The sequence below is a fragment of the Ptiloglossa arizonensis genome, chromosome 2 (genome assembly GCF_051014685.1).
Source record: "Ptiloglossa arizonensis isolate GNS036 chromosome 2, iyPtiAriz1_principal, whole genome shotgun sequence".
NCBI classification, from domain to species: Eukaryota; Metazoa; Arthropoda; class Insecta; order Hymenoptera; family Colletidae; genus Ptiloglossa; species Ptiloglossa arizonensis.
The window spans coordinates 12,254,109-12,280,821 of record NC_135049.1 but is presented as its reverse complement, the minus strand read 5'-3'; the positions used below and the strand labels follow the sequence as shown (position 1 = coordinate 12,280,821).

The following is a 26,713-nucleotide window of genomic DNA, read 5'->3' as shown; positions in this document are numbered from 1 at the left end:
GAACTTTCATATCGGATTGAAAGAAGAATGGAATGGATTCTGTTTCTGAAAAATATTTCAAAGAAATTGTTTCTCGTATAACCGAACGGTTGTACGAGGTTGTTAATTGAAATATTGAAATCGTAGGTTTTTGTTTATTTTGTATATATAATATCTGTTCCTTACGAAATGTCCGGATATCAATGTTGCGTGAAAATGTGTCAATTTTTATTTGAAATCCATTGTACAACTAAATGGTACTCTTGGGAAAAAATTGTTTACGTATTTTCAATTTATCATGAAGACTTACGGTCCATGTTTCCGTAAAGTAAGCAAGATATTATTTAAATCGTCTTTTACGCAGCAACAAATACAGAGATAGTTCAGTTATCGAATATCAAAGCGTGAAAAAGTAAGCGTAAAATAAATTCAATGTTAAAATCTGAAATCGATAATGTGGAGTGATAAAAAAAAAGGTCCAAGACGTCAAGAGCTTACAATACTCGTCGAGAGGAATAAAAAATGTTTACGATCGATTCTTTCGGAGTAAAATTTACTTTTGTTGTTCGCGAACATTTGATATCGTGAGTAGATCGCGATACGAATATAAATAAAAAGTAATTCATTGAAGACGATACAAGATGAACATAATTTTCATTGAAGAATTTCTTTCTTATCATAGTAGATGTTCGATATTGCGATCGCCTGAAATCGTTAACGATGTAACGCGAAATGAACGAAAATTTGGATAAACGCTGACGAATCGTTTTAAATAATTAACGAGACGAAATTCGGCAAGGTCACGCGCAAGTTGCACATTTAGTAACGCTCATCATATTCTATACTAAATCGATATCAATGGAGTTACGTTTGTATCTACGAACGTAATCATCATCGATATTATGTTATGATATCATGGTCGCGTGTGACAATCACGAACCGATACTTCTGAACCGATTCCTCTGTTTACATTTAATTCGTCGCGAAGGACTCACTCGCGATATCCATCGAACGTTCGTAAATAACGAAAGTTAATTTTGCACCGAAAAAAGGATCGATCGTAGGACCTACATCGATTAGACATTTTTTATTTCTTTCGATGAGTGTCTACTATAATTCCTCGAAACGATTCGATCCTTTCTTTTTTACCACATTGTGTATCGTCGGAATTGAACCGCAAAAACGAATGGAAAATTGATCGAAAATGATTTACGCGAAACTCTGAAAGAAATAGTACCGGAACGAATATTAATTTTACGATTGTAAGTCGTGTAGTAAAAATTGGCAACGAAGGAGATAGATAATCGTGGTTGATGGAAGTGGCTACTGCGATTTAAAAGAGAATTCGTTTTCGAAACAAATGGTCGTTCGCGACGAAGGATGTGTTTCAAGCGACAATGAAAAACGATCGGTTAAAAAAGAACGAACGAAACGCACGTTGGAACCATTACTTCGATCGAATGGGATAATAGTCGACGAGAAGAAAATTGGAATACGTGCACGTGTGTGCATACGTTGCTTTCTCGTCATATTTTTGCGTTTATCCACGGAAAGGATAAAGAGTGGCGCGTTTCTCTCGTAGTGGTACAAAACTTTACATATCCGACGGAATTACGCAACGAAAAAAAAAGTAGAAAAGTTAATCACCGACAAGGAAACTATATGACGATACAAACTGTACGTTATTACGTATAGAGAGTGGAATAAGATCCCTGTGGTCCCAGATCTACGTCAGCATCGACGTAATATAATTTATTTATTTATTTATTTCAATCTCTAAATTATTGCCCAACAAGCGATACGTATTATACATTATGTACCATCATCGTACATGTATGTACATACGTATGTGTGACGTAATTTATTAATTACACACTTACAGGCTCGTAATTGCATAGGTGTCGTTCTTAGTTTGTCCAAGAGGAGCAAAAACCAAGACCAACAACCATGAAATTTATGCCTCTGTGTTTAGTACACATTTTCGTGTCGTTGGATAGGACAGTGTATCGCCATTGACGTTTATGGGTCTCTTTTCGTCGTCTCGTCTAAAGAATGAATTCTACACCAAGATCTCGATTATAGTGACCGATACGAAGCGACCCATCATCGTCGAATATGCTAAATAAAATGGCACCTCCGGACGCGTTACACGATATATGTACCTATATAAGTTAATCGTCGGTGCATCGATTATGAAACGATTGTGATGTAAATGTTCGTCGCATCGGACATCTTCCGTAAACAATGTTTCGTTATTGCGAAAGTGGTGCTTTCTTTTTTATCCCTCGCGTGGACAAACACACAAGTCCGTAAAAAACTCCGACGAGCGAATGTAGCGTAACGTGTTATCCCGCAAGAACGAGACAGGTATAGGTGCGTCAGTATCTACGTTTCTATTAGGAGAGACAACCTTCAAATATTTTTCAACGCTTCGACCTACGTACGTGTACGAAGTTTTCGTTCGATCCATTCTGCGCATTTACCTCTTCGAACCGTGCAAATTTCTTTGGTGTGTTTTCATCCAAAGACGGTAATGTACGTAAAGAAGAAGGTATTAATTTTAGGTACTACATCTTAAGGAAGTATTCCAGCATGAACTATACAACTGGATAGTCACTATGTTCGTGACTATCCAGTGTCGCCAATTTTAACTATTTTGGTCCAAAACAATTGTAAAATGTTAACCAAACGTATGTAAATAAACGTTGTAAATTTGATTGCAAGAGATGGTATAGTTTCTTTGCAAAGAATCCCCAAAGAAAATTTAAAAAAAACGTACATCACGCTAGAATTTCCACTTAACTACCCACTCTTGGTTTAAAGTTTGCAAAGTATCGAGTAACTATTGTACAATTTTGAGGAAGGCTCCGATTCGAGTTTCACAAAATTTTCCAAACTCTCCTCTTTCCAAACGTAACGCTAAACTTTTTGCACTTGCACTGACAAGTACAGCAAATTTTAATTAAAAACGATTAATTAGGTATAGGCGAAAATTTATATTTAAAATAACTAGGTTTACGACAAAAATGATGGAAATTTTAGAGTTTATAGTTTTGAACAACGAGCAAAAGACGGACAACTTTTTATCCGTCCCTCGTTGAATAAAAATTTGATTTCGAATTCGAGGAGAACGAACGAATGAAAAATTGAACAAATGTCACGAACGAATCACTGTACACTCGTTCTGTACATCATCCTTTGTTCGAATAAAATTTGACCTACATATCTTTGGTTTCCAAGCAAACACACGCAATGTAAAAGATACCGATGTTCCTTTCAATTAGTTGTTCTTAGATTGTTAAGACTTTCGTAGCATGAAACTTCTTTCGAACGAGAGAAGTTTAAAATGGTGGATTACAATCCGGTAAAAAGGTGAGTACACTTTGTGTTTACGCGCGCCTAATACGTGCGATGAGAATGCGATAATAGTTTGAATTTTTTACGGTGTCAATTATACGACGGATCGAATCGTTGCAACGCGTGTAACGTATGCTTCCAGAACAATTGAACGCGTTGCGTCGATCAATTATCTAGGCGTTCCGGCTTTGATGTCCACCATTTTCTAGACAAGCGACAACAGCCTTCAATTAATAAGCAATGGTTTGTATCGATCAATGTTCACACTTTCGAACAAATTCACGAAGATACGCAGATATTTACCCGAGTGCTTACTGCAAAACGATACACGAACGTTCGAGAAAAGGTTCTCTTTGTTTCAAAGATGAAAGCTCAAATATCATAGAAGTTTAATCGTTGATTTACCAAACGTGCCTGTCGCGTAATCGAATAAAAATCCAAAAAGACAAAGTTACCCCCTTTCTCGTTTCTTTTTCGAATTTGAAGATTCGTGGAGACACTGCGAGATTAGTTTGGTCGTAAATAGGAGTAAATATTTAAGTCGCGGTAAACATAATAGCTACCGTTTCCATAGAACGTGTGCTTTAAGAAAAATGTAAATCCTTGCAATCACGGACATATTTTCACTTTCGTATTATCTTATCGTAGTCGTATTTATTTATGGATGTATGTAGCGGCGATATGAAAAAAGGCTTGTTAACCGACAGAAATCATTTGCAAGTATTATCGTGTCACAATTACAAAATTGTTCGGGAATATACAGGGTGTATGCCATTTAAGTTGACGCAACGAAATATCTTGTAGACGACTAATTAAATGGGACAAATGGCGGAAGGAGTCTTTCGTGGCTTTAAGAGAGGATTCGAGTAGCATTTGCTATTACTTTCTTAACGCGTACACGTTTTCAAGGTCATTTCAGGATCAATTGTTTTTCTTTTATCGTTAATCTATACTTTTTGTTTTATCTCCGAATATTTCTGTCCGAAAATTTTTTTCGCGACTTCCTGTATTCCAAATTGTGGAATTGAATTTTGAATTTCATTGATCACTAGCCGTAGCCAATCTTTCTTTTGCTTTCGTCCGAAGTATAGTATACAGAGTGTTACCAAATTGATGGTGTAACCCGAATGAAAATGACTTTGCGCGAAGAGAAAACAAGTGGCAAATGTAGAGTGATATTTTTTCCTACAGAGCTCCATTTTCGAATAAATCAGTGTGAAAAATTCGTAAAGTATGCGCACACTGGATTACAGACCGATCTTTTTCGTGTTTGGGCTCGTAAACAGTACTAATGTCACGGTTCGTCATCGCGTCTGATTTGAAAAGTAATTTTATTTAAATATTTCATCCGGTAGTATCTAAAATAAGGAATTGAAACAGTAATTCGTACGCTACAGTGATATCCTTCGAACGTAGGTATACTCGACGAATATTCAACATCGATTTAATCGAAAATGAAGCCTCGAATGAAAAAATCGTCACACGGCGTGTTTTCACTTATTTTTTTCACGTAGAATCGTCTTCTTTCGGATTCTACCAACGTTTCGGAAACACCCTGTATATAACGGTCTTTAGTTTCTTAGACTCTGCATTTACATAGCATAACATTCATGATGGTTTTTTCGTTGCCTTTTTCCCATTCGCACTTATGCAATATATACCGATAAACTGATATTTACGAGTTTCCATTTGCAGACACGTCCTTCTCTAGCATCTGTGAACAAACCTTGAACGTTGCAGGGGATACTTTGCTTGTTTTTTAATTCCATCGACTCCTTTGTTCGATTAGCTGTAATTATATCTAGACAATATTCTATACATTGAATCGGTATTTAAAAAATTATTCCTAAATGTTACAAAATTATTCTTCGTCTTTTAAAAACCGATGGAACCTACCATCACTGGTTTATTAACGATGCAGTACGTATTATATATATGTATTTGAATGGTAAGTCGTCGGAAAATGACACGACTTGAACTAAGTGCTCGTTGAATTTCAATTGATTTTTCTTTAAAGCGAAATATAATAATACGGTCGAAATAGTTGGTACAAACAGAATATATTCGTACAATAATAACGCGACAGACGAGAAGAAGTGAACGAAATTACATACATAAATACACGTATACGTATTTAGATATAAATATCAAGTATCACTTACAATAAGTACTTGCACGATATAAATCTAAATTACGAATAACTTCTTAAATTTGTACGTGTCGGTGAAAGTACAAAATTAAAAAAGCTTTTTAATTTTATACGCGAATAAAAGAATATAAAACGAAGTTTTGTTTTTCTTTCCATCTGACGCGAAAGTGTATATGTATGCTGGAAAATACGGAAGAACTATATGTGAATCGTTAAAGACCAAGGAAAAGGACTTTGTAAGAGAACACTTAGAAAAAGAATTATAGTAGGTACTTGTACCGGCAAAAATATAAAGATACGTAGTAATGAACGTATGTAATGAAAACAAACGAAATAAACTAAGAAAGGAGAGGTAATTCCCAAGACTAAAATTTTTCCTTGAAAAATGTCGTAATGTCGATTGAAAAAGCAAATATATAACACCCTACTGATCCATACACGTGGGATTAGCGTAGCGATTGTATTCACATTAAGAGAGAAAATATCAATTCTCGAAAATATCAATTCGATCAGATGGTAAAGTAAGAAGATAAGAATAAATAAAGGTGACGAATTGTACTCGATTAAGTACAAACGTGACCCACCTGGAACACGAACAGGCACCGTGGTGGAGCGTGGTACGTGATTTACAGTCCGTCCCATAAGAACGCGATATCTTCAAAACTTGACACCCACTGAAGTGGAAATCGTGATAATCTAAACATATACGCTCAGATCGAATACGTGTTGGCTAAATTTCGTTCAGATTCGTTTCCATCGTTGTCGAGAACAGATCTTTCCGAGATGAACGCTGCGTACGTAAAACGGTTCGAGGTGGTTTTTATCCAGTGGTGACTATTTTTGGTGCAAAAGGACCAAAAATGAGTTTTGCAAGAGCTGCGAAATACTTGTACAAGATGTCACAGATTGTTAAGAAATGGGTAGATAGGTACAAGGAAACAAAAAGTTCAAATGGTTTGAAGCGAACTACCGGCATCACAGAAGATTTTGATAAGATAATTGCAAATACGATTAATCGAGGATTTTCTTTTCGGAAATGGATAAAACTGGAACGAAACTATTAAAAAATGTGCTCAATTTTCAAACGTCCACAATTTTGTTCAAATTCGACCAGAGTTAACGAAACGAAAAGAATTTTAAAGCTTGGGTTTTCTGCTTTTTATATCGTAAACTATTTCCATCAAAATGGATGTCCATCGGATAAAATCCGCCTTTTAAACGAAGGGAAGGAACTGTACAAGTTTTTAATGTTTGTTCAGTGCTCTGGATTGTAAAACACACAGAAAAGTATAACAAAATCGTTAACAAAGTTGTACAATCGTAGAAAAATATCCGAATTATTGGTTTCCTTCAGATACCAATTTGTAAACGCAAAACAATAGCCAAGTGGAAAGAAACCACTGTTGTGGTAGTATAAAAACAATGTGATATGTATTTACCTGAAAAACTTCCATAGAAAAAAATTTACCCACCTTCGTTGAAGTATATGTATAAAAATCGTTCACGAGCGAATAATGTTTCGAAGAAGACGATCACAGTCACTTGTGCTACAAAAGCCATTAATTTTGGCCGAAGTGCACGTTGCGTGTATAAACGAGCTGAAAAAACATTAGACTGTTATTCCTTAGATTGTAATTGATGAAAATTTTGCAACTTGTGCAACATTTTTTTGACATCTTGGACTTTTCGTGCCATATACCCCGCTGTGTGTCAGTTGTGTCGTACTATGGTTCACGGCCGGCACAAAATTTGTCAAAGCTGTCAACGCGTCATAAAGGGTCGCAGCCTTTCAATTTCATCAACGAGTCGGTTTATCTAGTTTTGCGCTGTTTAGCGTGCAACTGCGTGTTCGATCTACTTTTCGAAGTCCAATGTTTCCCTTCGTAATCTATTTTTAACGAATTTGAACACCCATCGTCGTCCATAGGTCATAGCATCTTGGAACACTCCAATAGAAGATAAGTATTCAAAGAAACGAAGTTGATCTAGACAACGTTCAGGCAACATGTTGCACAATATTGCACTTAACAACCGTTATCTACGAAAGAATACGGACACAAGCATTTTCGTTCATCCGCACGAAACGTGTAACGAAACATAGCAAGTAGCGTTTAACTTGTACACTGTACGTATAACCACAGGTTCAACGAAAAGGTAAGGCCTTTAGGCGTGTTACGGACACGTTGTTTTTTTTTTTGCGTATTCGCATAACTCGTAATGCTACGAGGAAATAATCATTTGCAACATTCTCGTTTAATAAGTTGAAGCACACCGTACAAACTTCGCCGAAACGAAATGTTTTGAAATAAAGGCTAGAAACCTATTTAGCGCATTCATGACAGGGTGTTATCGAACTGACGATAAGAGCCAAAAAGGGGTGACTGTACTTAAAAAAAAATAATGATAATTGAAAATATAAAGTGACATATTTTCGAATAAACATATTTCCATTTTCGAATAAATCAATGTTAAAGGTTCGCGAAGTACGTACGCGTCTGTAATGGCACATTGTGCACGTCTTTCGAGGCACATTGAAGGTAAATAAAGAGTGTCGCGTTCAAAGGAAGCCACGAACAATGGTAAAATGTAGGATTACTTTCGTTCGATAACCTGCGCGCGATTTGATCTACCGTTTCTCGGACTTGTCCCGAAAGAAAACATCCTGTTTCTGTGTATAAACACAGGATTTTATGAAATTCTCGAGAGCGAGTTCAACGGTAGGTAGGTAGGTAGGTATGTACGTGTTGCAAGTTGTCATGATGCACGAATTCTCTCGAAAGACGTAGCGGCACAATGACCCATTCCGTGACGAGACAAAATTCCAAATTGGTCGATCGGTAGCGCCACAGGATTACCTTCCACGTATGTAGATCGGAAAACTTTCCTTTCGTCGATGGCACGATCGTTATCGCTGAGTTTTTTTTTTTATTTAACGCGAAAATTGGAACTCTCGCGAGAAAATGCGAGGCGGTGAATTTCTCTCGGTCGCCGCATTAGCCTATTTATTGAACGCTGTTACGCGAGTGCTGTCCTTTTAAATTCAATTCTTGGCAAACGTCGTTCGAAACGAATTCGGTTCATTTGCGTGTGAAATTTTTCGAAATTGGTTACACGTCCCATTAACTGTCAGCGTTCTTGATAAGTGCAACTTGAATCATTTCGTAGAATAATCTACGATGAATCGCGAGTAAAACAATTTTAATACTGAATTCGAATTCTGTTTTCGTGTAAAAACGCACAGACATTGCGTATTTGTTTATACTCGATGCTTAAACGGTAAACATTAGAAGATGTAAGTAGAGCTACTTACATTGAGTAGCACTCAATGTGACGAGTGTGACGATTGTCGTAATGTGGCAATGACGATCATTTTATTATTCATCTTACATTTGTTACACAAACTGGATCGTTACTATGTAGGAGTAATTTCCATCCGAGCGACAACTTTGGACCTCGTTGTACATTTTCGATTAATTGATAATCGATTTTCACAGATAAAAGAGATGTCGAGTAATGTACTCTAACTTGGAACGATTTTTAGGTTAGATAATTTTTAAAATAATTAAACGATGTTACGCGATCGACTTAAAGTGTCAATAATTGGGACATCCATCCTAGAAGGTTACTCCAGCGTCGAAATGTTCTTTGGATGACTATTTACCGTGGAGGAACGTTTCCAAAGTTTACGAACAAATCAGCTTCAACTTCGGCTTCAACGAAACGCAGTAACAATCTCGCGAAGCGAGGAAATTTTTAAAAAGAATTTCTCACGATACTTGGTTGAAAAGAAAGAAAATAAAAAAAACGACTTAATACCATAATTACAGGTCGAAGATCGACCGAAGAGAGTATCTAGAAAGGACTCGTGGTACTTGAAATGACAGGCCGACCTCGTCCAACCCGGACCGATACATATCTATCCTAAATCAACAAAGTTCTCGGTCGAAAACTCGGCTTGGTGTCCCGAGCATCGTGGATTCTTGTTTCTTTGCTCTCTCGTTTTTCATTCTTGCGTGTTCTCTGATTCGTATAATAATCCGATCGGTTATCGGGTAGATGAAATAAAAATTGCGAGGACAACCGAATCCGTGGAAGAAGCCCTACAAGGATAGCCGAACGGATAAATTACAAGTTGGAGGAGTGGGGGAAGGCAGCTGGGCGTGTCGATCTCGGCTGCCCCGCACTGTGCAGTGGAGTGGGGGAAGTAACGGATGTCCCTATTGCCAACTGTCGCCTCCGTGTTACGTTCCTAGCTGAGTGCAACACAGTAGATACATCCGTTACGTTCCCCCACTCTTTGGTGCACGGTGTGAAGGCCAACTCGCCTAGCTGTCTTCCCCCACTCGTTCGGCTCGAGGCATAACTTACCTGCTTGGCTACCCTGATAGCCACTGATACCTGAATCTTTCGTTCCGAACGAAAGTTTGTTTCCTTTAGTCCCGACGGTGCTATAAATCGCGGTCAAGCGGGACGAGGGAGATTCTATAGCTCGAATTAAGTCAAATATACATATCGATACTTATCGATACCTATCGATTTCTAAGCTTTGCGTTTCGTACACACATATTTCCTCGAGATATCGTTCGAAGTATTCTTTCCGGAGAGTTGATATTACGGTGGATCGTTTCTGCAATTTTAATGCTTCGAGAGCTAGATCACGTGTTTATAACGAACAATTTGTTCGTTTTCTATTTGTTGCGCAGTCGAACGAACTTTTCGCTCCACGACGTTGTATTTTCAACTCTGGACGAGAGAAGATAATAACGGTACGGTGTTCTTACCTATACGGATTGGTAAAAAGAAGAGTCATCTGGTAGGGGAAGAAACGTTTGTATCGTCTACAAAGTACGTGATCTTTCTCGATATTAGCGATCTCGTGTTGACAATCTTGAATCGATACTTTTAAACCAATTCCTCGGTTTACGTTCAATTTGCTACGAAGAGACTCATTCGAGGTATGAAATTTTCGTAAATAACGAAAGTTAGATATTTTTTATTTCTTTCGGTGAGTATTGCACAAGGTCCTGAAGTCTTAGACTCTGTTTCTTAACACCATGTATATCTTGAAACTAATTATTTCGAAATTTCAAAAAAAAAAAAAAAATAGAAAAGCATACGCCTTTGAAGATATTTACGCAAAAAGATTTCTTTGAGTTCGTGAAATTAACGAAGTTATGGACGTTTAAAGAAAACAATCTACGTTTCGCATTGTGCGTAACAAAATCTTTAGACGCGTTTTTCTCGAATATACATTTTCAAACTAGGCGATGGTACACTTCGAGTTCAGTTTTTCAAAACACGTCTCACCTAAAATTATACAACTCGAGCAATTTTTATTATTTTATTATTATAATTATTTATAAAAAATCGTGAATCTGGCCAAAAATATGAACAAATACGCGTGCGAAAACTCCATATCGAAAAGTCTTACGATTCCTTTGGAAAAAATTAGGAAGAAGGCGTTGTTTTTCGCCTAGATTATCAAAATACCTTTTCAGTCGGGTAAAAAACAATAATATACACCAATGTAATACTTGATTCAACGGAACGACATTTCATTCGAAAAATAACATCGAATACCCGAGGACGTGTATTCTTCGCAAAAAAAAGGGTAAAAAGAAAGACTCAAAATTCTACTGTGAAAAGTGTGACGTGGGATTGCGTATAAATGAAATCTATCGCATACTGCATCACTATTTCGAGATTCGCAATTCGAGGTACGACTTTTTCAAAAGAAATCTCAAAAATTTCGTTGAACAAAAATTTGTTTCGTACTTTACTTTGAGTCTAGATCCAGTAGGTATCGGTAGAGTAATCATACGCTACCGTACGATAAATTATCCTCCGAACGAATACACTTGTTATTTTACATAATCGTTTCAACAAGGTTGCTAATTTCATAAACGTTTATCTAGTCTCGCGAAACTATACGTTACGAGCGTTATTAACTCTAAAATGTCACGATTGGCGTCACGAATTTCTTGCTCGATTACTAAGAGAAGAGATGAATTTATTTTTTTCGTACACGAACGAATACCAAGCTTCTCACGATTACCGAAAGGACTCCTACTCTATCGAGCTCTTTGTCCATGAAATTATAAAAAAAATTCTCTGCACGAAACATAAGAGACAACAAAGTGTATGTACGCGTGTAGGCAATATCTGTGAAGCATGACATCTAACGAGAAGAGAGTTCGCAGTAATACGAACGTACAAAGTGTTCCACGATACACGTTAATTTAATCATTATTAATCTCTTTCGTATCGTTGAGAAATTCGAACCTTTTCGAAACGAGTGCAACGTATAGTGAACGCTGTAAAGTACGGGTACACGAAAATCATTATTTTGGGCTTGGTTACTATCGAACGAGCTCGTTCTGCCTTATGGGAATCTAATCGTGGACAATTTAAATGTCTAAAAGATAATCAAATTATACGAGATGAGTCTTCTAACATCTATCAAGTATCCGTGAAACATCGAATCGCTTCTTCGAGAGGACAACGATCCCAAACATCGAAGCCGAGTTTGCACCGAATGAAAAAGCAAGAAACGACATCGGAGTGCTCGATCGAGCAACCTAATTCCCTCGCACAAACTGAATCGAAAATCTGTGACCTGTTACGAAGTATAAGCTTCGAGGAAGTAATAGAAATTATTTTTACCAAGATTTCCGAAATTGTGATGGCGATCCAGACCGAGTAACGATTTCTATTACTTACAGAGATGGAAACAATGGGACGAGTTTCGAGTCGACTTTCAAAGACTTCCGATCGAAACGTTTATCGTCGGTTTGAAACTTTCGAGAAATTATCATTTGGCTCTCTCTCGTAATTTGACTCGATTACGATGAATCGGTACCGATCTCTGCGATCTCGAAGCAAATTTCAATCTTCGCGAATCGGGATCGCTGAAATTTATGCGTTCGTTTTAATTATCGTCTATATTCCAGTTTTGTCCCGTAACTGATTTTAGTGAAAACTTGTATGCGTATAAAGCATACTAGGCCGCGCATAACATAATTTTTTTTGTCGACAAAAAATGTTCTCGACGGGATAAAATCAAGACTCGAAAATTCAACGTTTCTTCATTTTTTAATACAACCTTTTTCGAGGATTTCTTTACAATTGAACGATAGGACACGAAAAAATTGAAAATCTTTTTAAAGAATATTTTTGTCGCACGAAGTTGTAAAGAAAATGAAAATCGTTGCAAGCTTTTCAATCGGGTGAAATCGGTCTTTATAGCGCCAGTTTCTCTTCGACTTTTCAAATACAACTTTAATAGTGCGAAACAGCGCGAAATTCTTCGCATAAAAATGTCTAGCTCTTAGTGTTTTATCATTCAGTTGCAAAAATGTTCCAAGGAAAGTGGCATTGAAACAATTTTTTAAATCGTTCAAACCTTCGAGACCCTATTTCACCTTCTTAAGAAAATTTACTGTGGTTAAATATGTCACTCTATATACACTCTTATGTATGTATATATACATGCACACAACTTTCGTTAAAATCATTCTCACAGGTAAGAAGAATTTCTTTTTAATACAGTTTACGAATACTTTTCGGAGCCACGGTAACTCGAAACTCGACACGCTTGAAAATCTACTACCTACTGTATTTTTTCAAAGGGATTTCACCGCCGGTATTAAAGTTAAATAAATGCGTATTGCAAAAAAATTGTTCTGGAGCACACTAGAAACACAACTAAAACCTTGGGAGTATATAAAAATTACATTATTTTGTCAAGATGATAAAAAAAAATCCACCATGATTGGTTGGTAAATATCGTCCTGTACTTATAAAACTATACTTATTCGAACATCTATTTTTCACTCTGTAACAAAACCCAATAGCAGTGACCAATATTTCGAACTCTAACGACACCAAGTACACCTCTTCGGTATAATTACTTTTATCGATTCTTAACCGCAATATCTACCGACAGATAATCACGAATTGGTGAATTTTCATATTTCGAGTTTTGCCAATTTTTCTAGTCTTCGATCCAACATTACATCGAATCAACTTTTATGTACTTACTGTAAATATAAAAAATAAAGCGGATGCGAGATCGCTAGTTAAACGAATAAATACGTGTGCGAAAACTCCATATCGAAAAGTCTTACGATTTCTTTGGCAAAAATTAGGAAGAAGGCGTTGTTTTTTGCCTAGATTATCGAAATACCTTTTTAGTCTTTTTCTGACAACTAAAAGCTCGTTAGTTAAATAACGACGATTCTTTTCTTATTGCGTACCGTTCTCTATCGTTGTTTACTCGCGACATAAAATAGATCGATTCGTAGTCTTCCGACTGAAGATGAAACTACTGGAGTTTCCCTGCCGTCCAACGCAGAGTTTCAACTTTTCGTAGCCACGTTGACTCGAAACGCAACACGCTTGAAAATCTACTTACCACACTGTATTTTTTTTCCACAGGGATCTGCGCCGCGTTACGAAGTTACATACTCGCGCGTAATTTCGTGTCCATTGTTGGCGTATACTTTCATCCCTAAGCTTCCTGGAAGTACCCTCCTGAATTCGTCCGGAATCCGTGGCGTGCAACGAGCCACGATATGAGTAATGATGCATGCTCGTATTACAGGGGTGAGTATGGCAAGTCACGGCTCCGAGTATCCCTGTAAACCATGCCCGAACGGGCAGCTGCCCCCAACCGCGTCTCCCATGGGGGTTTCCGACCGAAATAGCCGGACTAACATGGCGGAACATGTACGACTCCAAATATTGATTCCCCCTTGGGACTTGCCGACGACTCGAATCGTTTGGAAAAATTGTTCCGTTTGTAGGAAATTCCGGCGCACAATGAAACGTCGTTAGTTATTCGCGGATCGGCAGCCGGCGCCATTTTCTCCGAGACTCGAACGGAAAACGGAGTGAACCGACTACGATAAATTCGATGTTTCGGAGCGGTAGTAATCTCGAAAGGTTCCCTTCTGAATCGGTGGCAGGGAAATCGGTCCAAATCGGTAAGAACCACGGCTGGTGAGTCGTGTTCAGATTCGTGAGTTCGAATATATTTTCTTGAAAATATTAGAAAGAAACCCTTGTATCTTCCCCGAGGTCTTCGAAAAGAAAATTTAGCGTTCGCGGGGACAGTGAGTGTTGCAACCGGTCTTGTTGTTAATTGTGACGCGCGTTATCGATACTTGCACGAGAAGGGGTCGTTGATTCCGTATAGACTCGGGTGGAATTGGTTACGGATCGGTGACTATTTTGCGAATGCTCAACGAGGAATCGAAACGGAAACCGAGTAAATCCAGCGTTTGGACGAGATTTGGCACGTAAACGTTGGCGATGTTTGTAGATTCGGTTCGATGTTACGGAAGAGTGACCTACTTCTCGGGAGCAATTCGTAACAGGTAAACGATCGCGTATTTCGATGCGAAAGTAGGGTGAAAAATGTTGTAGAAATACGCGTGCGCGGCTCGCGTGTCCGCGCACACGCATGGCGGATGCGGCCATACTTTCACGATCTTCCCCTTTAGAATTTCTGTCGTCCACGCACGGGTACTTGCGCACACCGTGCACCGCCCGTGCACGTGGCAGATGTTCCATTTTATACGCTCACGCATGCGTTTCGTGTCTCGTTTTCCCCACCATTCACGATTCCGTTATCCCCGTTCGATTCTATCTTCCCATAGGTCCACCAATCGAGACTTCGATATTTTCTTCGTTTATTCGTCGATCGACGAACCACCGAATCTTCTTCTCTCGCGTGTACGCGTTCTCCGGTTACATTGAGCGCGATATCGAGTTCCTTTTATCGAGTTTTTATCAAATTGTTACGCTCGATTCGCTCCTCTCGGGGTAACAAAGTTATCGTTATTTTTTATCGCGTACCGCTCCGATCGATACCACTTCGTGTCAAATCAACGGATTCGAGTACGCTTAGAATTTTGCAGTCGTTTCGTGGCAATTGAAAGCTTCAATTTTCTACCGTTTTCGAACCAAATCTAACATCGATCTAAAATCGATCATCGAGAATCGATAAATTTTTCAAAGCTTTTGGAATCGACCCCGTTTATGGGGACGAAGATCGCTCGGTAACGATCGAAACTAATACCTCGACGCAAAATTAAGTGAAAAAACAAAATAGGGAGATTAATAAATGATACACAGAAGTCGTTCAACGACAAAGAAACTACCGAATATAGCTACTACCTATAGGGAAAAGGTTCGACGAAGATGGAGTACAATGCAAGAACCAGGAAAATATGAATTATTTTATTTGCGATATTTCTAAACATAAATTTTAAACAACACTATCCTGTATTAACATATAAATGTCTTTTATCTACTAACGACATATTTTCTAGCGCTATTAAAATCCCTTAATACCTAAAAATCTACTAACCGAATAACCGTACCGAGTCGGTATGCTCGGAGACAATTTTTTGTCTGCTATGAGTTACAACATTTACATTTTTGCGAATTATTGATCCTTGTAATAAAATCTGCGAAAAGAAACTTCCTTCCTTTTATCAAATACCATTTACGCTATAAATCACATTTTAAGATGTATATTATTTCTTCTTAAATAAATTTAAGCGGTCGATACCGTGGTACCTTTCTCTATTCGGAGACTGCTATGCGCGAGGCTGTATTATTCGTCCACGAGAAGAAGGCACAACGTGTTTACATCCGCTCGTAGTTCGTTGCTGTTATTGCGATCGTAAGCAAGAATCGTTGTTGACCGAAGACGATGACGAAGATCGACAACGTTGATACCAATTGCGAGCGAGAACAAATTCGTATTAAGGTGCATCGGCTTGGACTCTCAATAAAGTGTCGAATATTTATAAACAGAATAATTTGCTCACGGTTCAGGTACTACCTACCGCTGATTCGATAAGTTGTTTGTAACGAAAAAATGAATAGAATTTAATGACGCGTGATAATGATTAATATTTCCCGCTCATAGTTATTTCTATCGAGATAGATTCTATATAATTACAATTCACAGAAAAACAAGTAACGTTAGTATCGAAACGAGTATGACTTTTATGTTTACGAACTAAACATTTTCTACGTCATATATCCCAATTATTGAAACTCGTTTTATGATAAATTTAACACTGAATCGAGTAAACGATACTGAAACTGCAGAGTCAGCTGCATCGGATTCTTATGATTCGATCAATTCAAACGGCAGTAGCTCCTCGGAGAATTTTTAATGTAAGAAAACGTAAAGGTTATGCTTGTTTGAATTTTAGCGTGACTTGTTTTTGCGTAAGTTGTAATTATATAGAATTTATCTGGATAGAAATTAACACGAGCGGAGTTATATTATTTTTAACGAATACAAATTAGTTCTTTTCGCTATCGGTAATTTTCGAAATATTCATGATTATCGCGCATATTAAATTCTATTCATTTTTTCATTATGAACAACACGCTGTGCCTTCTTCTCGTGGACGGATTATACTTACTTTGTTGTTGATATTTAGTTTTCGATTACCGATACGCCTTAAAATTTTCTAAAAATCTTCTCGATAGATAGTTTACGCGAATTATCGCGAGAAAGAATTACGCGTACTTGTAGAAAAATGATAAATCGCCGCATACAATGCTGATAATTCATCGTTTAAAAATACAATTGAAAAATTATTCCAATACTATCACCGTGCTTTCGCTTTGTATATTTACTTTCATGTATTATTTACTCCCAACTCTACATTAATGGAACTCGTCCCGTTCACATAAATAAATAAATAGATAAATAAAGATAATAATTGGAAGAAATAAACGCACAGATGGGATTCGTGTCTTTTGTTTAATGTCGGAACAGAACTTTGCAACTTTGCGAAAGATACTAGAGATTTCACGAGTATTTAAATACACGTGTAGACATGTATAAATAATCGACTTCTTAATACACAATTATCATTTTATTTTTATATTACACGCGCATTTTGTTAGATGCGTGTTTTGTAGTACATTACGTATTTTGCAATTTATATTACACGTAAATTTAGAAATAAATGCACACTTAAATATCCACATACATGTGTATTTACAATCCGTGCATATGTGTATTAAAAACATGGCTGTTTAATTCCTTAATACACTTTAATTCCAATACGTAAAATCTTTATATTTTTAGCGAAAACTTGAATTTATATAAAATAATAATAATAATATGCGAAATAAAAGGAATAATGAAAATTTGTACAAAATGATAATAATATGAATAATCGATCTGTAATACGTGTAAGAAAACGTGTAATACGGAAAATGTATAGGTTATAAATAGTCGAAAATATATAAGTTACGAGCGAATTAGTCGCCGAAATGCAGTTGAATTTTTCAAATGAATTATTTATACTTGAAAAGAAGGTTGCCGTATATTAATAAAATCAAATTCACGGAACACTCCGACGGACCGTAGAAAATGCGTTGAATTTGATTTTTTTACGCGATTTTTAGCGAGTACCTACTCCGATCACTGAGATTGTTTATGGTCGATTCAGCGTCAATTGGCGTGAAAAGTAACATTTGAGTCTAACATCAACGATGTACGAACATATCTACACAAATACAGGGGAGAACGCGATGAAAAAATTGCTACAATCCTGTAATAAAAGAGAGTTACGAGTTTTCCAATATTGCAATTCGGTTGAGTTTAGAAACAACTGATCGAATTGTATTTTTTCTTTCTTAAGCAATGTACTGTCCGTTCGTGATAAGAAAGCAAACGAGTGTTTATGTCCCAATTTGATTTACAGTCTCTCGGCTCCCCTACCATCGTCACTATTGGTCGACGACAGTGAAGAGAAGCTCGTCAGCGACCAATAGCGAAGATGCGCGCGATAGTAGGCGGAGCTGTTAAACCGTAAACCAGGAGAGGGGATACAAACACTCGTTTGCTTTCTTCTCGTGGATGGATAGTACACTTTTAATGAAACGATCGAATCATCGAGTTTGGACAAGAAACGAGGCCGAGGATATTTTAACGCGTGTGCACCAAAGACTAGAAACACGTGAAAAACGAACTTTAGCTGTTTACTATCTTTTATCAACGTTGAACACCAATTGTATCTTAACATAAGCGCACTGTCGTAGATGAATCGAATCTCCGTTGTAATTTGATTCCAACGGAGGATTTTTAGTCGAATATAATTGTTCGTAGTTTCCTCGATGGCAATAAGAAATTTCTAATTTACCGACACGCGTAATTAGAAGGCGAGGAAAAAATACATTGTCAACTGTAGCGATAGTTGGAACGCCGTGTTAACAATTATTTCCGCAAACAGTGACATTGTTTCGCGATTCAGATTCCGCTTATACGTTTAGGGTAGAATTGTTCGGAGTTCTGCTCAACGATTACGGCGAAACGATAAAACGATACACAGAGACACGTGTGTTCTCCAGTTTCTATTCCGTATCGTATCGCGTTTGTTCGGTACAATGCAGCTGTAAGTGTACCGTACGAACTTTGAGTCGTCGACCTTCCTCCGTTCGATGAATTATTAAAGACTCGTTGTCGTATAAGGTTGCAAGTATATCGCAAAAGGTGGCGTCGCTGCATCGTCTAGCTATCAGAAAATTTTGACGCGAGTCCAACTCGGTCATCTCGATGGATCTATCGAAAGAGCAACCACATATCGAAGACGTATTTACGTCGTTTCTAATCGCGTCGAAGTACTCGTTTCTTCTTTCCTTTCTCTCACATTTTCCGCTATGATAGCTACGAGCGAAATATTTCGAACGAATTGATTTCCTCGATACGCACGCGCAACGGTTCGTCGCGTTCGATTCAAATTTACGATATTAATTGTGTAGCCTTTTTCTTTTTTTTTTTTGACGAATTAACGCACGATCGAACAATACTAATAGAAAACAATAATATCCCGGGGCAAAAGTAATTAAAATTGTCTTTATCGATGTAATTCATTAATTCATAATCATATAATATGATAATGTTCGTAAACATAGTCGTATACGTTCGTAATTATAAATATTTATGTTATAATTACGGAAGTTTATTATGTTACATTTCATCCGAAGAAGTCAATTAGTTTTTTCGAAAAAGGTAGCATTTACCTGTTGTTCAAGATCTTGGATTTTGTGCACGTAACGCGTTTAAAATTTCTCCAGGAAAAGATTTAGTTTTTCTTAATGGCAATTGTCGAAGGTTAGATATCGTTAAATAATCTCCGTTGTTATTATTGGTTAGGGACAACATTTGTGAGAATTTATTGCGGAAAAATGTACAATCTTTATTTGGAGCTTTTTCTGTCTCCTCGCTTAGTCGACTAATTGGTATTAATGCGTAAAGAATAATTTCCGGATCGTGAATTAGTATTTTTCGATTGGTCGGAGACATCGGGTGCCACACTTTCTGTAACTTTCGCACAATGTTTAAATTTCTGAACATTTGTTTCACAACCACTTGACGTAACTTTCATTTTAACAGCAAATCTTCGGAAACCATCGACGTCAATCTCAAAAATATTGACAGAAATTTCATAACGAGCAAAGAATTTTATCGTCGAAATAACTATTACAAACATTACAATATTTTTGATGATATCGCACGTAGAAGAAATACAATTTCTCACAAATTATAAAAAAGTTGCAAATTTTCTTCTTCTCGATATTAAAGTTAAATAAATGCATATTGGAAAAAAATTGTTCCGGAACACTCTAGAAAGTCAACTAAAGTCTTGGAAGTATCTAAAAATTATATTATTCTTTCAAGATGATAAAAAAAAATCCACCATAATTTAGTCGATGAATATCGTCGCGTAGTTATAAAAATATACTTGTTCGATCATCTATTTTTCACTCTGTAACAAAAGCCAATAGCAATGACCAATATTTTGAACTCTAACGACACCAAGTACACCTCTTCGGTATGATTACTTTTATCGATTCTTAACCGCAATATCTACCGACAGATGATCACGAATTGGCGAATTTTCATATTTTAAGTTTTGCCAATTTTTCGAGTCTTCGACCCAACATTGCATCGAATCAACTTTTAGATAGAGTTTCAACTTATCCCAAAAGTATCTTGTTACTGTAAATATAAAAAATAAAACGGATGCGAGCGTCTTAAAAGCTCGTTAGTTAAATAACAATGATTCTGTTCTTATTGCATACTATTCTCTCTCGTTGTTTACTCGCGACATAAAAGAGATCGATTGGTAGTATTTCGAGAAGGAAAGAAAAAGAAACGAACGCTCGAGATTAAAATTCTTAAGAAAACTTCTCGATTCGCGTTCGTGTCGCGTTTTCGTCCAATGTTCGCGCGAATAATACAGAACGAAGAGTTCGACGGTAGTGAAGAGTTTCTTAATAACGAAAAATAATCTCGTCGATGGCCGAGCAAAGAAAAGTACGCGAGTTCACGTATTTGTTCTCGTGTATCGGTTCGAGGAGACACGGTGCACGAGGTGGGGGTTGCACGCGAGAGCGAGCAAGCGGCGCGCCCAAAGTATTTGCAGCGAGACAATGCTATGATAATTTATTCCGTGGATGTAAACTTTTTATAAGATCCACCGTGTAATCCATCATGCTTCGTCAAATTGGTACAAGCGCCTTGTACGTCGACGGTAACGTACGAGGCCTTTTTACTCTCCTGTGCTCCTCGTTCCCTTTTCACGAAAGCACGAGTCTCGTGCGCGGAGATCGCGATTCGCTCGAGCCACACGTCCGTGTAACCGCAGGAAACGATTTGTAATAGTATTAGGATCACGTGTTACGAATAAATTTACACGCGATCACGAGTCCGCCCTTTCGAACGAAACTTTGTATCGGACTACGACAATGTCGTTTCGCGATTGCCTTGCCACTCCGCGTCGAACTTTTATCGCGAATTTCACTCTTAACGTTTAATGAATTATTCGCACGTGAAACAAACGAAATTATAGGGAACGAACTCGAGTCACCTAACTGGTAGAAAATCCAAGTCGAGTACAGGAAACTAGCTACCGATCCACGAAACCATCGTCGGGCCAATACGGAGGCAAGCTTTGGAACACGATTACGAATTGTATGAAAAAGATGGTGGCCCTGACAATCGATCAGTACCACGTACAGTGATAAACGCACCACGGTACGCGAGAAAAGACCTTAAAATTAAATCAATCGAAGAAGTAATCGTACGATATGCTGAAAAAATTCAAATCGAGGCTGACCAATCATTCCGACACACTAGCCAACGAGCTTTATATTCGACCTATTTTGAGAAGATTAATTAAAAAGTACTTTATAAATCTAACTCGCTAATAAATAGTACGGACAGCTGAAAAAAGTATCTACGTGTTATCGACAAAGAATCGAACGATGATGAAATTTACCGAATGCTGAGAAACGAATTGCAAATTATAACGAGCGAATATTAGTGAAAAGAGAAAATTCGTTCGTTGATCGGTAAACGGGTGTAAAATTCTCTTAAGTAGCGTGTCTTTCCCGGTGGTTTGGCGCGAAAAAACAGGTACTGTCGGATGTTAAAAATCGGTTAAACGAGATAGGTAAGCTCGCGCGAGATCTTACGAGATAACCGCGCATTTCGAAGCTTCGTCTTCTCGTCCGGAGTCTGCTCGATGTTATTCACCGCGTTCTCTTACCGAACCTTAAAGAATAGCGACGCTCGAGGAATTTGTGCTTTCTTTTGTCGAGCGACTCATTAATCACACAATACCGTACGTCGAGTAGACTCGATCGATCGACGACGAGATAGCCGCGTAATGAGCTCCCCGGTGCTCTTGTTAGGTTGCCCGGTGCTTCGTAAAACGGACTTATTATTGCGGAATCGAATTAATTTACTTACAACCGGCTGCTCGATGCGGTGGAACAAATTAGCAAACTGTAAATTGTGTTGAAATTACAACGATCCTCGTCTAATATTCTTCCGTCGTATGAACGGTGAAATTAATTTTTCGTTTCGAAAAAATAAGCGGGGAAATTTGATCGGAAAACGGGCAACGAAAACATTGAAAAATTCTTTCAATTTGGACAATTTTCTGTACGCGTCGAATACGTTCGATCGATTACCAATTTTCATCGAAAATGTAAAACCGTGTCCAATGTCTATTGTCGCTCGAATGGAAACGATTCCTTCGTGTAGGTAAATATTTACGTATTTTCGATCCAGTATGCGTAACAAATGGACGAATGGTAACATTATTATATGGTCATTACCACATTGTAACGATTCTCGTACTTTCTGCTCAGATTGGTTGCTTTTCATACTCAAACGACACGTTCGCCTCGTAATATTTACTTTTCAAGTTTCAAGTGTAAAGAAATATAGAATATTTATGCATCGTTACGTAAAAACCAAGTGGAAATTTATTATTCGTCGTACGTTGTTTCGTTATTCGATAAAATAATTTAACCAGCAGTTACAGGGACACTGACGGTTATTGGGAGATTTAACCTAGTACGGATCGATTCGATCGTAGGTACTTAGATAAATAAACGATATCGAGAAACGAAAATGGAAAAGATCGATGTATCGTTCTGATAAAGTTCGCTTGGATACGCTCGGAGCGAACGTTTATCGTTATCGAAGGACACAAAGTACCGTACGTATTGTACAGATATTATACTCGATAAAAAGATAATCACCCGATGGAGAAAAACGCGTTTCCTGAGGCTGTTTCTCTTTCTTCGGCTACTGTCGCTCCCTGCAACGTTATGCACACCGCGCCGTTCCGTACCTATTTACCTACCTACGTACATAAATACTTTCGAATGGGTGCATTCTTTCGAGACGACCTCTGTCGGTGGCGACCGTACGTCGAGTTAGGTACTCGTACACTACGACGTAGGTACGTAATCGGACGCATCGCTCGGAGTGGTTAATTAAAAAGTCAATCATCTTGGGCAATAGAAATAAAACCATAACGGGAGATTTATTATACCCGGAGTGGCGGTTCGGTTCGTGCATGCGAAATTACTCCGTCTTGACCTTAAATACCTACCCAATACTTTCGTAGGGCCGACGATGAGTAACTTTTTGTTAAAAATAAATCGTAAACGTTGGTTCGTTCGTTCCGTGATCATCGTGCCGTTTCCTCGCGCGGCGACCACTTGGGATTTTCTCCGCTCGCCTATTTCCGTTCGGAAGAAAATAGGCGAGGACAGGGTTCTTTCTTTTTTTTCTTTTTTTTTTTTTCAAGCGATAGAAAAAGAAAGAGGTTCGCGGATACGCCGACGTTTTAAAAAGGTTTTAGCTCGCGAACCTTCGTCAAGCGTCGATACGAAAGACGACGTAGAGTGGATCGCGCGGAGGAGGGCTAGGCGCGCTCTCGACCCGCCGTGCGACGCAAAGTAATTAAATGCGGAGAAGGGGAACCGAACACGAAGGGCTGCCTGGCTCGACGGGACGGAACGGGACGGAACGGAACGGAACGGAACGGAACGGAACGGAACTGAACGAGACGGGATGGGACGCGATTGGAAGGGAAGGGACGGGACGGGACGGCAACGGTGGGAGGAAAGGAAGGGAATGGAAGGGAATGGAAGGGAAGGGAAGAAGGTAGCGAGGGCGTTTCTCGAGCCACTCCCCGTCTTCTCCCCGAGTCTCCTGGAACTGGAATCTGGTTCTGAAAATTCGTGCTCGCGTACCCGAACAAACTACACCTTGGCGGCCAGGTAAACGCTACACTCCGTGTTCCGAGACGCTGTTATCTCTCTGTCTCGTTTTGGTAACGCGGACGAAACGCGATTCGATGTTTCTTTGCGGATATCGGGACCGTTTTCGAATCGTTCGAGATTTGTAATCGATAGGTTTCGGAAATGGAGAAGCGAGGGTCTTGAATCGGACTGGTCTTCAATTTTCTCACGAGCGTAGATCGCGAAGGGTGCGATTAATACTCGCCCCGACGCGAGCTTTGCGGGACGATCGGTGCCGCAGGTTGAGAACAAGCGTCCGCGTGGTGCGCGATACGAATGCGCGGGACTGCACCATGTGGCATACGGCGAATGGTCTCCCGCGCATTTACCTCGCGCACCACGCGGCGTCTGTTCTCAACCGGCGGAGTCGTTTTCTTCGTAACGTCCGTACGCGGCACAGGTTTGGTGGCGTACACGGGAAGAGGAACGATGAAATTTATTTTTTCACAGCAAACCGCAATTGCGCGATGTCACCTTCTACCGATCGGTTCGATCGTACCTTCCGTTCGTTTCTTCGGGCAGTTTCAACGATCGTGCGCAAAACAGGGAAAATTTGAAAAAGAGCGCGATTCGATCCTAAAGACAATTTCCTTAAATCGATTCTATTTTCTTTCGTTCTTCCTTGTTTTTCATTTTGGAGCATCTTACGAATTGTCTACGGGGAATATTCGAATACTCGAGATCCGATACCCTTTTTCAGGTAAATGACTGTAACCGAATCATAATTTCAACGATCGATGATACTTTCATCGTGTATAAGAGTACGGTAGTTTATTCGCTCTTTTACGGTGTTCGAAGAGATCGATATTATCCGGATAAAAACGTCACGAGAAGATCCGTGTTCACCGTTTACTCTCTCTCTTTCTCTCTCTCTCTCTCTCTCCGAAGTAATTCGTTTCCGTTAATTTGGAAAAATCGATTCGAAGGAATAAACACTCGGCTACCGAAACGCCCTCTCGCGGCCGAGAGCGATGCTCGCCGCGAACCGGGGTGTGTCCACGCGAGAGTCACGCGCAAAGGACAGCCCCCCCGAGCATTTACCCTCGTTATAGGTACCTAGTCGCGAAAGCAATCCCCGATACCGCGTCTATCGCTCTCGAGAGCGACTCTCACCGGCCAGTTTTCTTCCAGTTTCTAAACAACTTTTTCTTCCCGTTGTTACCAACTACCTACCCGCCGATGCCCGATCGAGGTAAAAACGCACCGGCGAAAAAATGGTCAACGGGCGCGTTTATGGTAATTAGTGCCGCGAAAGGCGTGGCCAGTCCCGATAACGTTCGAATTGGCTGCTATAAATTGCCGCGTTAATTCGACACGCTTCAAATACAAGGAGCTACTTTTCAACCGTCGCTGATTTTTATTGGCGCGTCGAAGCGTCTGGGATACGTGGAACGTGTCTATCGCGTTTGATCGACCGTTTAATCGGAGACTCGTACGGAAACCGGCCTTTCGGAGCACCGCGTAAACGCGTTACGTAATCGGAGTTGATCGTGGCGCGCGTTCACGGTTCCGATACGTTGTAAAATAATTGGTAAATTCGAGCGTTATCGGGAGAACATTTTTAACCAACGATCTCGAACCGTAAACGTGCCCTGTGATGTTCGATGCCGCGACACCACGCAACAGGACACGTTAGAACGGGCTTCGAGTATTTCCCTCGCGAAATGTACCGCTATGAACGCAACTACTTTCTTCGTGGAATGGAAACGATATTTCGACAAACGACGAATAATTACATCACGACACGCTAATCGTACCTAATGCGATACCAGTGACAGTTCGTGTATAATTCTAATGGATAATTGTATTTTTTCGTAATTCGAAGTATTGCAAAATTTGTCCTATTTTCTCGAAACGTTTTAAAGTCTTGTCGCTCTTGTTTCGTTTCTTCGTTATCACGATCGATGAGAAATTTCTTCGAGAATAAGAATATATTATATATATTAAGTTACTTTCCTCGATATAATCGAATAAGGTAAATTTGTTAACGTTTTTAGTATAATTATGAACAAGACACATAGGAGAATAAGTTATGGACGTGATATCCCATTTATATACAAACGACTATTACACTCACACACTCTGTATCTGTTGTATACTACGTACAAATAAGTATGATACTTAATGCAACCATTCGTACGTGTATGTATTTATTTTCATAGGTTAAGTTTCACTTACGAACATTCTTTTTTATTTTTTTTCGACTTCCATAAATACCTCATCGAAAGAACGAAATTGTAGTAGACGTAACAGAAACGAAACAAGCCATGGATGAAGTTACTATTAACGGATTAATAATAAGAGCAGTAAGTAGTTAAATCTTTGTAATATCTCAAAATCACGTTTAGCTAAACACGTAAGACAAACCAAGAGAACAATAGAATATTTAACGAGAAGAACGATGCATATATGCGTTTAGAGAAAGTTATCGGTGTGTACATATGTTCAAAAATAACTCTTTTACAATACAACACCTCGAAAATAACTTATTTAATTCGGGATAAGAGAATTACAATTATTTCTTAGCCGCGCCTTAACCCCTAAGGTCTTAAAGAGTTAAAAACAGTTTGGAAAGTTTACGGT

At 38.6% G+C, this 26,713-nt stretch overlaps 1 protein-coding gene across 3 annotated transcripts in view; it reads right to left on the bottom strand.

Moving 5' to 3' along the window:
- Cnc (NFE2 like bZIP transcription factor cap-n-collar) overlaps positions 1-26,713 on the bottom strand; it is a 247,305-nt gene that overhangs the window by 115,271 nt on the left and 105,321 nt on the right. The gene's annotated exons all lie outside the window — the stretch shown is intronic.